The sequence below is a fragment of the Cajanus cajan genome, chromosome 4 (genome assembly GCF_000230855.2).
Source record: "Cajanus cajan strain Asha chromosome 4, NIPB_CcT2T_4, whole genome shotgun sequence".
Classification (NCBI taxonomy): Eukaryota; Viridiplantae; Streptophyta; class Magnoliopsida; order Fabales; family Fabaceae; genus Cajanus; species Cajanus cajan.
The window spans coordinates 69,072,733-69,087,824 of NC_138520.1; positions in this window are offsets into that span (position 1 = coordinate 69,072,733).

Sequence of the window (15,092 nt, forward strand, 5' to 3'; positions counted from 1 at the left end):
TTACATAGGAAAGCTTTAGAGTATTTGTCACTTGTACTTTCTTGTATATTTATTTTTTTATTATTTATTTTTCATATGCAGAGATGTCATCTTTGCTCAATATAATTGTAGTAATTGTTTTAATTATTATTTTTATTATTAATCTTATATATAAATAAAGTGTGGGTCGTGAGTGTGTATATGAATATCTAGATACCTAATGATGAGGATTGAAATTAGGGATGACAAATATACTCATACCCGTGGGTATTACCTGAATTCGTCCCAACTTTGACGAGAAATACTCGGTTTGACCACGTACAGGTAAAAACTGATATATTAAATCGGGTACGAGTATTGGTACGGGAATATACTTACCCGCCCCGTACTCGTACCCGTATCCATCCCCGTTCCCATTCTTAATTTTCCATTTGGTAAAGATAGGAAAGATTATAAAGATGAACCTAGGTCCTCATGCTTCTAACTACCCCAACCCCTTCCCATTCTTAATTTAATATTCACTTTCGATTTAATTATGTTAAATAATTTTAATATTTTATTATGTGTGATTATTTATTATAATATGAGATAGATAAATAACTTAATTATAATATAATAGAAAAATAATTTAAAAATATTATATTTTTTTTACAAAAAAAATAAAATTTGACAGGTACGGGTACAGGTACGGGTATACCCGGTACCCGACGGGGACAAGGACAGGGATGAAAATTATATACCTGACTGGTACGAGTACGAGGATGGGAATGAGTTTGACTCGCAAGGACGGGGACGGGTATCATGAAACTCGTACTCAACCCGCCCTGTTGCCATCCCTAATTGAACCTTATGCGATTGGATATATATACTATTTGTAAACATAAATATTGATACAGTAAAATTTTACCTATTTTCATCCCTACTAAAAACAAAATAAATTTGAAAGAAGCTATGAATATTTAAAAAAAAGGTGAGTGTGATAAAAAGTGCCTTGAAGGATTACAAAGAGCCTCCCATAATGATAAGACTCTATTTTAAGAATTGTTTTACCGTAATTTATTCAATCTAAATATCCTATTTTGCATGGAAAAAAATTGACATTTAAATTTTGGCTTAAAAACAAAAATATGGAGAGAATTGTGATATCTATCAAATAGGGGTGAACACTAATCTAAAACTCAACCCAAAACTAAAAAAGCCAAAAGAAAAAAGGTAAATGGGTGGATTCAAATGAGTTATCAATTTAGGTAGGTTAAAAATGTGATTTAAAGTGGTTAATTTCGTTCAGGTTCAGTTTAAGTTTTTGGACCTATCAATACCCGAACTTAACCGTCCAAACAAACTAAAGGCTAAAGTAATTATCATTTAGGTCCAAAAGTTAAGCTTATTTTGGCTCATCTTTAATCTTTATTGTTAATGTACAAAAACTCTAGTTGAGAGTATAGTTTTTAATTTTCGTTTTTATACATGTGCCTAAAAATATTTATTATAATATTTAAATTATTTGAAACTTGAATAATTTTATTCATTTTGATTCTAAATAAACTAAATAATATTTGAATAGTTGAACGTATAAAAAAGGATACAAGAATTGAAAATAAAGAAATAATAAATTGGATAAAAGCTTTATTTGGGCAAATTAAATGATTCAAAGTCTAATACATCTCTACCCATAGAAAATTGTCTGATAAAATTGAGACTCACTCAAACTAAAATCCGCCTAAACCAATAAGTCATTTAGTCAGGTTTGGGCCTAAATAATGTAAACCATAGATTATATCGGTTTGGGCTAAATTGGCCCAAAATAGATCAAACCCCACTAATTTTTTTTTGATAATCCAAATAATTGAAAATAAAAGGAAGTACAAGGGGTACTCCAACCCATTACAAAAATACCACATGTGATACATGTATTACGTACCACTAAAAATATTGTTCCAAAACTAGGAACCTGAGCTAGTCCATCACATCCAAATCCACAACTTTGAGATAGAAATTGCAGAATCAGATTGTACCCCACTGTTGATCACCTCTATTATCAAATAAATTATAAACAATATTATATATTTTCTTTAGGTCATTAGCATTAATTAGTTCTCATACGTGTTAGCTTAGTTTAATATCACAAGTAATTTATTATTTCATCTATCTAACACACAAAATAAATTAAAATTTCATGTTTTGAGTAAGACTAAAAAGTATAAGCAAAACAATTTATACTTTTGTATTTTTTTTTTCTAGCCTTCATTTATATCTCATTAAACTTGTAAACACTATTTTAGGCTTGAAGATATAAATAGGAAATTATTAACCCATTGTAGAAAACTTTTATATAAAACTTTTGATGAGTGAATTTAGATAAAATTTTGTTCTTGTCAAAGAGTTGGGTGTGTCTTCTCTTAAGGTTCTTAGATTGGACATTATGGTTAGAAACATCATCTAACACTAAGGCCAGAAATAACGCCCAACATAAGTTAAATTGATTTATCAGATTTTGTCACTTAAATAAAGAAGTATGGTACTATGTCAGGATAGAACAATTTGAGTATGGGTCTACAATGACATTAGTTTGCAACACTATACCACTTATGAGATTAGCTCACTGACTACCCTTCAAATACCACAACCCTCCGATACTAGGTTAGAGACTAAGTCCCCAACCTAGTACTTTACTCGGTTGGTTGTTTTATACACGTGTGTCTCAGCCTTGCCCATACATAAAATACCACATAAGACTTAGAGAAGACAATTGAAAACAACATACCCATTCATAAGTAAACTTACTTACTGAAGGGTTCAACATAACGTATACACAATGGGATATTAAAGTTTAAAAATACCTTTAAACTTTCCTCTAATTTCTATGTATCATAGCTAAGATGTGTATCTAATCCATATATTTATAACTTATTAACTTAACAACTTATTCATCTTTCAACATTCAACTTAACAACATGCAACGTTCAGCTTTCAACTTCACATCATGTCAACTTAAATAACGTAACCAAAATACATCTTTACAACATTCAGATCTTGACAAAACAACATCATAAATCAACTTAAGCAACTAAAACGACTTACAACTTTACAACTTTTACCTTTAACAATTGTCAACATCCATCTTACAACTATAAGACAACTTAAAACATCAAAGCAATATAACAACTTAACATCAAAGTAGTTTTACAACTTTAAGCGTATATCAATGGAAACAACATCTTGACAATCAATTGAAAACAACCAAACAATTTAACAATTGAATAACTTAAAGCACAACTTACAACATGTATAGTAGTTTCAACATAACAACTTCAATCACAACGTAAAAAACTTTAAACATCCTCATACATCATCATTCATATCAACAATTTAACATATATTAACTTAGGATATCATATATTACCATATGTTATAATGGAATTAACACATCATTCTCAACATGTAATAATCAATTAACAAACCATGACAACTTCCACGTAACACAATACAATTGGAGTTTCACTACTCCAATCGACCTCATCTTTATCTCATATGAAAGCTAAAAATATTTTCTACAACTTTTGTGAAGAACTCGGGTTCTAATTCCATCATCTACCATGTTAAAAATTGTAAAACTCACAACAATTTGTCTAATTACTGGTAGCTTGACCTTTGCTCACTAAACAGGTCACAACTAGAGTTATAGACTTTTTTTTTTGTGATTCCAAAGTCATTGGAAAGTTAACATCCAAGGCTACAACTTTTATGAAGACCTCAAGACTAAATTCTATCATCTACCTTCGTCGCTACAACACTGTATTTATGTTAGCTTAGTTTCTCCCCATAGTTGTAGCGTTAGATCTCTACTAGTCCAATTTTTTCACATGGCTACAGTGTTCAACTATGGCTACAGCGCTGGATCTCAACCATCCCAATTGGTCCCTATGATTACAACACTCAACTGCAACTACAGCGTTGGGTGTTGAATTTTTCTACATTTTCATAGTTCTTCCTTTGTTTCTGAGTGACTCTCAACAATTTTTTTTCCTTAAACATCATATACAACTCATTTTTAGTACTAGATTCATACATACAACTAAAATAAAACATCACATGCATCCATCAAAACACTAAGATCACCCATTTTTATCCAACTCATTCAAGAACACCCACAACCCCAAATGACATGCAACCTACTAAACTCAATCATGAATCACATCTTTGATGATGATCAAACCACATGCAACTCAAAATATAGTAATGGTTTAAGTTTTAGCTTCCTTTACCTCTTTTGGGGAGTCAGAATTTGTCAAAAGGAGAAAAGAAGAGGAAGAAGCTCCGCTTGCTCTGTATGATTCTAAAGACAAGCCATAATACAACAACTCAGACTTCTCCACCACTCTGGCTAATGACTAACCCAATTCCAAGTTGATCCCAAGAGGAGAAGAGAAAAGGGAAGAAGAATTGCTCCAAGCTTCCTAGCTTCGTACTCAACTTCGAATGAAAGAAAAAGAAAAGGGAAAACTAGTTCTTTCTCAAAACAACTTTATGAATCTCTTGAAAAATAAGAGACGAAAATAGAGTGTTACAATCAGGGTCATGTAATTTTTTTTGGGTGGTATTAATTAACTAGCACCGGTGTGAAAATAAAGTTTATTCATCGGAAGTCATATTTTGTAAATGTAAATTAATTCTTAATTGTCAATTTTAGATGTTGGATGAATCACGACTATAAGCAAAAAAAAAAAAAGACTTAAATATGTTTTTGCTTTTATTGTGTGATTTTAGTTTCTCAATTTTATTTTAATTAAACAATTTTAGTCTCTCAAGTATCACAATTATGCAATTTTATTCTCCTTCATTAAAATTTAATAATTTTTGTTGATGCAAGGCTAATGAGGTGACATGATATATCAATATTTCTAATTAATTTCTTTCCTAATATATTTATATTTTTGTAAATGTATATTATTATATACTGATTTGTATTTATAAAATTTATAATCACTATTAGATTTTAATCCTTTAGCAACATTTTCTTGTTTACATTTGTTAAAATGTTACTATATATTATATAAATGTTATTTTGTAACACTTTTTTGAAAAATGTTATTATAGATAGAGTAACATTTTTTTATTTCAATATTACTCTTTCCAATTATTTTCAAAATCAAAGTCCCATATTGAGTAAAAAAAATTTACATAAGTTATTTTGCAACATTTTTTTGAAAAATGTTACTATAATTGCTTCTAAAATCAAAGTCCCACATCGAATCAAAAAAAATATATTTCTCTTATATCTAATTGTAACCCATAATTAAAGTCGCACATCGAATAAATTAATGACTTATAAAGAGTATATATACTGATATAGTTATATTTAAGATAAATAAAATTTGATATTCTATATATAATTAGTGGTGACTAGCTAAAAATTTATTTCCCTAAAAACTTAAGGAATTCCTAGAAGTTTAGGAGACATATCAATATAATAATTGATAGTAATATTTAAATTAAAAATAATTATTATTTTATAAGATTAACAAAATCTTGGCAACATCATTAAAATGTTACAAAAATACTACTTTGATAACATTTAAAAAATGTTACCTAATTATGCAAAAATGTTACTAAAAGTCTTTAGCAACATTAACTATATACAACATTTGATAATATGTTGCTAAAACAAATAAACAATATTTATATATAATTAAATAACATTTTTCAAATGTTGCTAAATACTATTTGTGTTATAGTGAATTTATCTACAAACATACTAATAATATTATTGATACTAATAATATAAATAAATAATTTCATTTATTTAGTAATAATAAATATATATTATTTCATATAAATAAAATTATAATATATATAATTTAAATAGGTCAACAATTGTATAATTTTAAACATTATATATCATTAAAATTATTAAATTTTCAATGAAAGATTAAAATTGGAGAATTATAATATTTAAAAAATTAAAATTATTCAAATAAAATTTGAGACTAATAAAATCATACGAGCACAATATTTAATAAACTAAAATTATTTGATTAAAATTGTAAAAATTAAAATTTTACAATCGCAATTAATAAAATGTAATAAGCTAAAAATCTGCTACGTTGGATTTTTATTTTATTTTATACGATATAGACCATTTTGGAGATACCATTACAAACACCTGAATAATCCATTTCGGATACACCAACATTGTTCAATTCGGACAAAACAAACATAATCTTGAAATTAGATTTGGTTTCATGTATGCACTACTATTGGTGTTTGGATTATGCGATAGTGATCAATGATATATAAACTATCATATGTGTACGTACTATTGATGTTTGGATTATGCTAAAGTGAATGTATATTAACTATATTTTCTTTTACGAATATAAACTATCATTTATGTAATATTAGTGTTGTTCTGGTATCTCTAAAAGTCTTACATTATTTAGAAGTTAAGGTTAAAAGTAGTTTATAAATATTTTTTTTCCTTAACTTACCGAGGTACTTTTTAAAAGATAAAACCACGCCGATCCTAGCGCCAACTTATGGTGGGAACAAGTGTCATAATCAAAGTTTAAATAATATACCAATAATAAAAATATTTTATGAATTAGTGTAATTTTTATTATTTAATTTAAGATTTAAATATATTTTAAAATTTTAAATTTAAGATAAATTTATTTTTTAATCTCTCAAATTTAAATTTATTTTTTTAATTTTTATAATTTTAAAAAAATATTTTAATTTTTATATTTAAATTTTGTTTGAAATATATTAAATATTATCGTATAAAATATATTTACAGATATTTCTATCATTAAAAATATCACTTAAATCCATTTAATATTACATACTAATTTCTATCTGTCAGTTTTAGATATGTTATTGATAATTTAAAAAATTAAAATAATTTTTTTAAAAATTACATAAATTAAAAATAATATTTTTATATTTGAGAAATTAAAAATAAATTTATCTTAAATTTAAAAAATAAATACATATTTAAACCTTAATTTAATTAAGAGTCTTATGATAGTATAATAATTAGTATGAAAAATTTTACACAATTAATCACTTAAAAATTATAGTTTATATAAAATTTTAAATAATTATTAGAAAATTCAAAACATTTATCTTTTAATAGTGAATTGAGAATGTGAACAGAAAAATACTTATTTTATACGTACTCGAAAATCCAACAATTTTATTTTAAAATGACCTCTAGTGTGATTAAAATATTTAAAAATAATTTAGGTATGTAGGTGAGGTGGTGTACGATATACAGTGATCTCATTGATTAAATGGTGACATTACCCTGAGCAGAAATCTGGCCTTTTTCGAGTGTCTGTCTCTCACGTGCTACAACTTTCTCTTACTATCACTGACACTGTCAGACTAAATACATTATTCTACACACCCACTTTATACCTTCTTTTCTAACCTTCTTAACCACATCTTAAACATAAACTTCTTTTATTTTATATTAAAACATCATTTTAATTTATGATTTTCTTTTAGGGAATACACTCGTCACAATGTACTTAAAAAATCTAATTATTTACTAGCTGTTCTAGAGTTTGTTAGGGTTTATGAAATGTATTTTATATGCCATTTTACTGAAGCTTTTTGAGGTGGATGCTAAACATTTCTATAAATGGGTGTAAAATTTAAGGCATTGTCTTCTCACTCATCTTTTATAATTTTGCAAAATTTTCACTAAATTTTTAAATTATATATATTTCTTACTTAATTTTAAAAAATTTATTCATATTATAACTCTATTTATTAATTATTTAATATTTTTAATTAATTATTAATATAAGATATTAATTGTTTACAAAATGTATTAATTGTTGATGTAGTTTGTTAAATACTAATATGAAATATTAACTTAACATAATATATTATATCAATAATTAATGTGATGTATTACTAAGCATGACAATCTAACTCATCCCCGTGGATAATCGCTCGAGCTTGCTCCGATTTGGACGGGAAAACCCGTGTTTATCGGCTTCGGGTTCGGGTTCAGATTTTTTCCCAATTGATAAAATTGGGGGCAGGGGCAGGGACGGGGATATTAATGCCCACCCCGCCCCCGCCTCGCTTAATAATATAATTAAAAAAATATTTATATATATATATAAATCAAAATTAGAAATATTTATATGTAAAAATTTATATTATTTTACTTTTCTTTTATTTTTTAAATTGTTCATATTTATTTAAAAGAAAAAAAAATAGGAGCGGGAGCGGGGGCGGGACGGGGTAACCCGAACTCTGCGGGAGGCGGAAATGGAGACCTAGATTTTACTCCTGAAAGGTATCAGTGCGGGGCCGGGGTGGTTTAAATTTACGGGCGGAGGCGGCGAACATAAAACCCGCCCGTGCCCCACCCCGTTGCCATGCTTATGTATTACCATGTGAATAATTAATATGTAATGTAAATAATAAATTAATAATAAATATTAATTAATATAATAAAAAAATATGAAAATTATGTAATAAAATATATAATTCTAAAATTAAGTGATAACATTCACAAAACTTAGTGATAAAAAGTAAAATTATAAATATACATATATATATATATATAATCTAGAAAGGGTAGAAAAGTCAATTAAGTGATTGAAAATTTGACATGTGATAAAGGTCTAACAATATTACTTTTTGAAAATATTAATAGTTTGAAAAACTGTACTTACTAGTAGTAGGGCACGCGGTACGAGAATGGCCAGAAATAAAATAAATGGAGCGACGATGCATGTACTATACATTATATATTATAATAAACAAAAAAAGTGATTTACCTTTTATTTGCTCATAGCAAGACGTTTACCTTTTTAGATCACACAAAACAGTGCATAGTTTATTGTAGTCTCGAGAGAATCCAAATAAGGACAAAATTTTTATTTTAAATATTTGTTTCTAGTGAAAGACGTTTCCCTTTCCCCCTTCATTTAAATTTTACAATTTCTCTTTAAAGAAAAATAGTCAAATTTCAGAACTTTCGGATTGGATTTTTATTTTTCATACACGCATAATTTTTTAATTAAATAAACTTTAAAATTACTTATTTAAAGAACTAATTATTAGACGCTTTTTACCCGTACTACACATTACTTTGATTTATTTTTATTATCAAGAATAGGTTAGATGCATTTGATTCAACATGTGTTTACTATATTAGTCTACATGTATTTAGTTTAACTTATCTTTTAAGAAAATCATTTTTAACTAATTTTTTTGCAATCTTTCATAAAAAATAACTAAATACAGCTTGTCAGTACTTTTTAATGTTTAATTATTGGCAAACATACTATTGCTGTTTCTTTTGGTACGTCGTAAGTAATAAAGGAAACTAGGTAGTTTCTAACTCGATTTTTGAATTAACCAAGTTTTCTTTCATACATACTAAATATCTTTCATGAAAACATCACGTGGGTACCATGAAAAATAAATGTTCGTATTAAATCCTGGAAACGTACAACTAACGGATTTAATATATAAATAAAGATAAATTTATTTATTTCAAGAGTTGTTTTTATAAAAAAAAAATTACATTAAATTTTAACAATTTAGTTATTGAGTTTATAATATTTTAATGAATATATCAATTTTAAAAACTTTAACAAAATTTAAAATAATATTTAATATTTCATTATATAAATTCAAATTAACATACAAATTGTTTGTATGATTATTTATCAATTTAAATTAATGAAATAATTTTTTTAAAATTTTATAAAAGTTAGAGATTTGATTTATTTATCAAGATTATTTAACTCAACAATTGAATCTTTAAAATTCAATATGACCATGATTATTGAGTAAGATAGTTATATATCAATAGCTATTTTTAAGATAAGTAGATCTTTTTCTCTCTATATATAGGGAGAATTCATTGAGACTAAAAACTTATACCAAATTTATATTTTTAGTAACTTTTTGTATAATGCAAATTTAACATATCCAATCATAGGATTATGTAATATTATACTCAAAATTATATATATTAAATTTCACATGATGTCAAAATTATTTGAGTCGAGTTTTTCTTTTGTTAACTATATTTTGTCATTAATATAAATATAATCTACCATTAAATTTTATTTGATTAGTCTTTTTTCTTATAATTTAACCCAAACATAATGCCAACAAAAAAAATCGATAATCTACATTTTTAAGCCTTGGTATTAAACTTAATATTATACTTGAACAATTTTAGTATACAATTTTTTAGGGGTGAAATCATGAGTATTTTTTTTAAGATATAATCTTACTTGAGTTAAAATATAATTATTATTCTTACCATAATTTTGGTAAGTGCTCCGATAGTTGGATAACATCCTCGTTGCTCAAATATTTGCGACATGAGGATACCTTTAAAGACACTCAAACGCTCAAGTTAAGAGTCTTAGAATAGTGGATTAAGCCTAAAAAATACTATTCCATTGTCTAATCTCTAGTCGATGTGGGACTTGGATTTTTACCAATACACCCCCTCACGTCCAGTGCTATTGGGCTTAGTACGTGGATAAATGGTGGGTAGCTGACCCATTTTTAAGAATTTAGGATAGCTCTGATACCATCTTAGAATAGTGGATTAAGCCTAACTCAACCCTACAAAACCGGCTTGTAAGGTGAGGGTTGCTTTCCACTTATATACTATTCAATTGCCTAATCTTTAGTCGATGTGGGACTTGGATTTTTTCCAATAAGGAGGAAGTTTAGGGTTAAGAGTTAGGTTAGGTAGAATGATACTTGGTGCCCCATATATATATGTGATTATTGTGCTATTTAGGTTTATAATGTTGCATGATATCTTTAAGATACGTCCTTGAGATTACATAAAGATATTGTTGTTGATTAGTGGAGATATTGCTCCAGATAAATAAATATATCATGTTAGGTGATCATAATGTGCCAAAATACGATATTAAAGAGGATATTCATACTGAGATTCTTGCTAGTCGTTAGGGATTTGTCACTTAGGGTTTTAATGCATGATCATGGACGAAGGGCTTGATGTGGACGAATTGGAGGATGTTAGCTTTGCTTGGCCGAGGTGACGTGGGCAAGATGGAGGTGGATAACTTGGCCGAGGTGGGTAGCACATAAGCCCCTCGAGCTCTGAGCCTATTGGGACGAAGGAGGTAGAAGGAAGGTTGCCCTTAGTTCTTCATTTACTGATATGAAAGGAGCAATTGGTGGAAGTCGTCATGTTTTGTTGAAGCTGATTGGTATAGGAGGCACAATGACCCTATGAGCTCCAAGCTTGCATTAGGCGAGGGAACTTTGTATAGTTTTGGTTGTTTGTGTTGCAATTAATGCATGGTTATTGATAGTTTTTTTTGTGCATCAATGGGTAATAAATGCATTATGTCAAATTTTGTACTTGTTGACTGTAAATAGGGTGGGAGCTTTCATTTTCTTTTGTAGTTCGTTGGCATTCTTAGCTTGGTGGTTTGCTTCTTGCACTCTACAAGTTATGTTTTTGTGTGGTGAGGATCCCGTTGGTGGCTACTACCTTGGATGACTTCTTAAGTTGTTATTTATTGTAGGTATTGGTGTATAACGGTTGGTTTTGGTATTGATGACAATGGAACGCAAATTGGTGAAGGGTTTGATGCCTTGAAAGTCAAGGTTGGCTGTTTTTGGGCAAAATTGGATAGCATGCATTTGAAAAAGGAGGCACTGGCGATCTTGCGCACGTGTTTGGAGGTTGAGATGGGATGGTTAAGTCATATGAAAGACATTTTGTGGAGGAGGGGTGTAACGACCCGCCATGGTCCCTACACTTAGTGGAATTGCACTAAAAATAGTGAACTAAGATAAATAATAAAATTGGATAACTTATAAATACAAAACATAAACAAAGATATATATATCATTAAGTTTTTTTTTTAAGTATTAGGTATTTATACAGTTATCCAAAACTACTATCTCCTAGTGCCGGTCAAGCACAAAACTGCTACCCAAGGTGACAACTCTAACACGAGGATCAAAACTCCCCGTCTCGCAGTGGTCACCTCAATTCCAAGCTAGCCCTGACCTGCTCCCATACCAAGTATGATCATCGCAGTTCCACCACATGGAAACAGAAGGGTAAGCTAGAGTTCAAAATCAAACATGGAGCAAGACATCACAAACTTCAACATATTAACAATCATGCAATAAATACATAACAATCATCATCACAAACGACCATACAATTCAACATAAAAACACAACTCATTCATACAACTTAGAAGCAACTTTAATACAACAACAACAACAACAATATACAACTTAATATTTAATGCGTCGTCACGCATATACAACTGGGAGATCTCCAACAACTGAGGTTGAGCAGTCTAGGTGGCATAAACCCTACCGAATCCAGCGTTTGACCTATCTCAACCAGGTCAGGTATAGAACAGCTTTAGGAACTCCAAAGAGAACCAGGTATAGAGAACAATAGTTGATTTCTCAGGTGTGCCACTTAGACTCGGAGGTCCAGTACTACTGTCAGGACAGAAGGGTTTGGGTATGAGCCTACCACGGCCTTGGCTAGCTTCACCAATCCACATGTGGAGTTAGCCCACCCACTGTCCTCCAAGTACCACGCACCCTCCAGTATCTAGTCAAAGACTGCATCTCTAACTAGATACCTTACTCAAATTGGTCATTCAACCATGACATGGATCGACTATTTCCATGTCGCCCACACAGTACTAAGGGATTCAACTTTAAAACAGCTTTCAACTTTAAAATAGCTTTCAACTTTAAAACAACTTTCAATTTATCACCTTAGTACTATGTATCTCAACATAGGACATATATCTTCACCATATGTCCCCAACTTTTCAACTTGAACAACATAATCAACTTTTCAGCAATAGACATCACATCAACTTTACAGTAATAGACGACTTACAACTTTATAACAACTCTCAACAATATAACTATAAACATGTTACAACAAGAGGCAACTTACAACAATAAGCATCTTTCAACAATAGGCAACCTATACAACTTTAAACAACTTTTACATAAATAACTACTTCAACTTATACATCTCAACTTATTAATAATTCAATAATAAACAACATAAAAATAACTTAATTTTACCACGTATAGCAACTTTAACAACATATCACATATTATCAACACACAACATATGAACAACTTAAGTTAACAACTTATAAACAACTTCAACAATATACAACATATTTAAAATTCATTTATAAGGTCAACTTATATAAACAACATAAAAACAACTTAGTCAATCTACACTCTAGCTTCCCTCACCTGAAGATTGGCTCAGAATAGCCAACAACTGTGAAGAAATAGAATTCTCTTCCAAAGCTCAACCTGGAACTTCAATCCTCCCAAAGCAAGCTTTCTAATCTGAATTTCAAGAAAAGCTAGAAGGCATTAGTGGTCTAGAGGAGAAAAGGAGTCAAACAGAGAAATTTGGGAGAGAAAGGAGCTCACTGACCCAGAGACCTTCTCTCTAAAACTTCTCTCTAAAAACTCACATTTTCCTGAAGGCCCCTAACCCCTATTTATAGATTTTCGGACTGCCCCAGAACGGCTCGTACCGAGTTCGGAACGGCCCGTTCCGAACTCCCAATTCACGCACAAAATCCACGCCCAGAACGACCCGTTTTGATATCAGAACGGCCCGTTCCGAGATTCATCCGGAACGGCCCGTTCTCCCTCCGGAACGGCCCGTTCTCTCACCCAGAACGACTCGTTCTCCTTCATTTTTTTAAGAAGAAGGAGGCTTTGCACGATTTTGATAAGTACGCCTTAGAAGTCAAGAACTTATCATTTAAGTGAGCGATGATGATGTCCCATGTTAGGAAGTTTATGGCTTGCATGTTTGTGCTAGAGGTCAATGCTAGTAAAGAACATGTGCGTGGTTTTTAAAGAGTTGTGTGACAAATTGCCCATTATAAGCCCAATTTTCCATGTGATAAATCAAATTTTGAATTCAATGTGGTTGATGGAGAGCTGTTGAAGGATGTTTTTTTCAACGAGGACAACACAAAGGATTTGTCGGATGAGGACATGCTGGTGGGTTGTGACGAAAAATTTGGTGATGAGGCCTCGCCTTCTGGTGTGGGCAGTGATGGTAAGGCTCTTGATAGTTTAGGGTGGTGGTGGAGTCTTGTTTTTTTTTTTGTTACTAATAAACTCTTTGATGTCTAGATTTATTTTGATATACGTGGGTTATTTTATCATGAGTAGTTGTGTGAGGGATCATTTACTAATGAGAGGTTGTGAGGCATGGAAGTTTGTTGTGCGAACATTGTGTTAGAGATCTTTCAGACATGAGAGTTCATTCAGTCATCATGTGAGAGAATGTGTAAGATATGAGAGCTCGTTTGCTCGAATATAACGTGTAAAACATCTAAAGGTGCAAGAGCTCGTCTATTCATAAATTACGAATGAGAAATGTATAACACGTGAGAGCTCGTTTGCTCAAGTATCAAATGTAAACAATTTGAAGACACGAGAGCTCATTCATTTAGAAATCACGTATGAGAAATGTGTAAGATGTGAGAGCTAATTCACTCAAATATTGCATGTAAAAAATTTGAAGACATAGGAGATCATTTGCTTAGAAATTGCATATGAGAAATGTGTAAGATGCGAGAGCTTGTTCGTTTAGACATCGTGTTTAAAAAATTTGAAGACGCGATAGCTCCTTCACTCAGAAATTGTGTGTAAAATTTTGAAGACACGAGAGCTCATTCGTTCATAAATCACGTACAAGAAATGTGTAAGATCAATAACTCATTTGCTCGAAAATCACATGTAAAAAATTTTTAGACGTAAGAGCTTGTCTACTCAAAATTAAATATATAAATAATGTATACTATAAAATAAAAATTTTAAGTTTGACTTATTATATATTATAAGTTTTTTTTTTAGGTTTGGTATGATATTTTTAAAAGGTTGGTCAAATCTATTAACTCATTTAAAAGTTTATTTTATATTAACAATATTAAATATGTCAATGAACTTAATTTTAAATAAGTCAACAAATCTATTTTTATATATGTGCGAGTCTTTTTATAATTTGCATTATAAAAAAAATAGCTTACTCTATTATTATTATTATGATTATT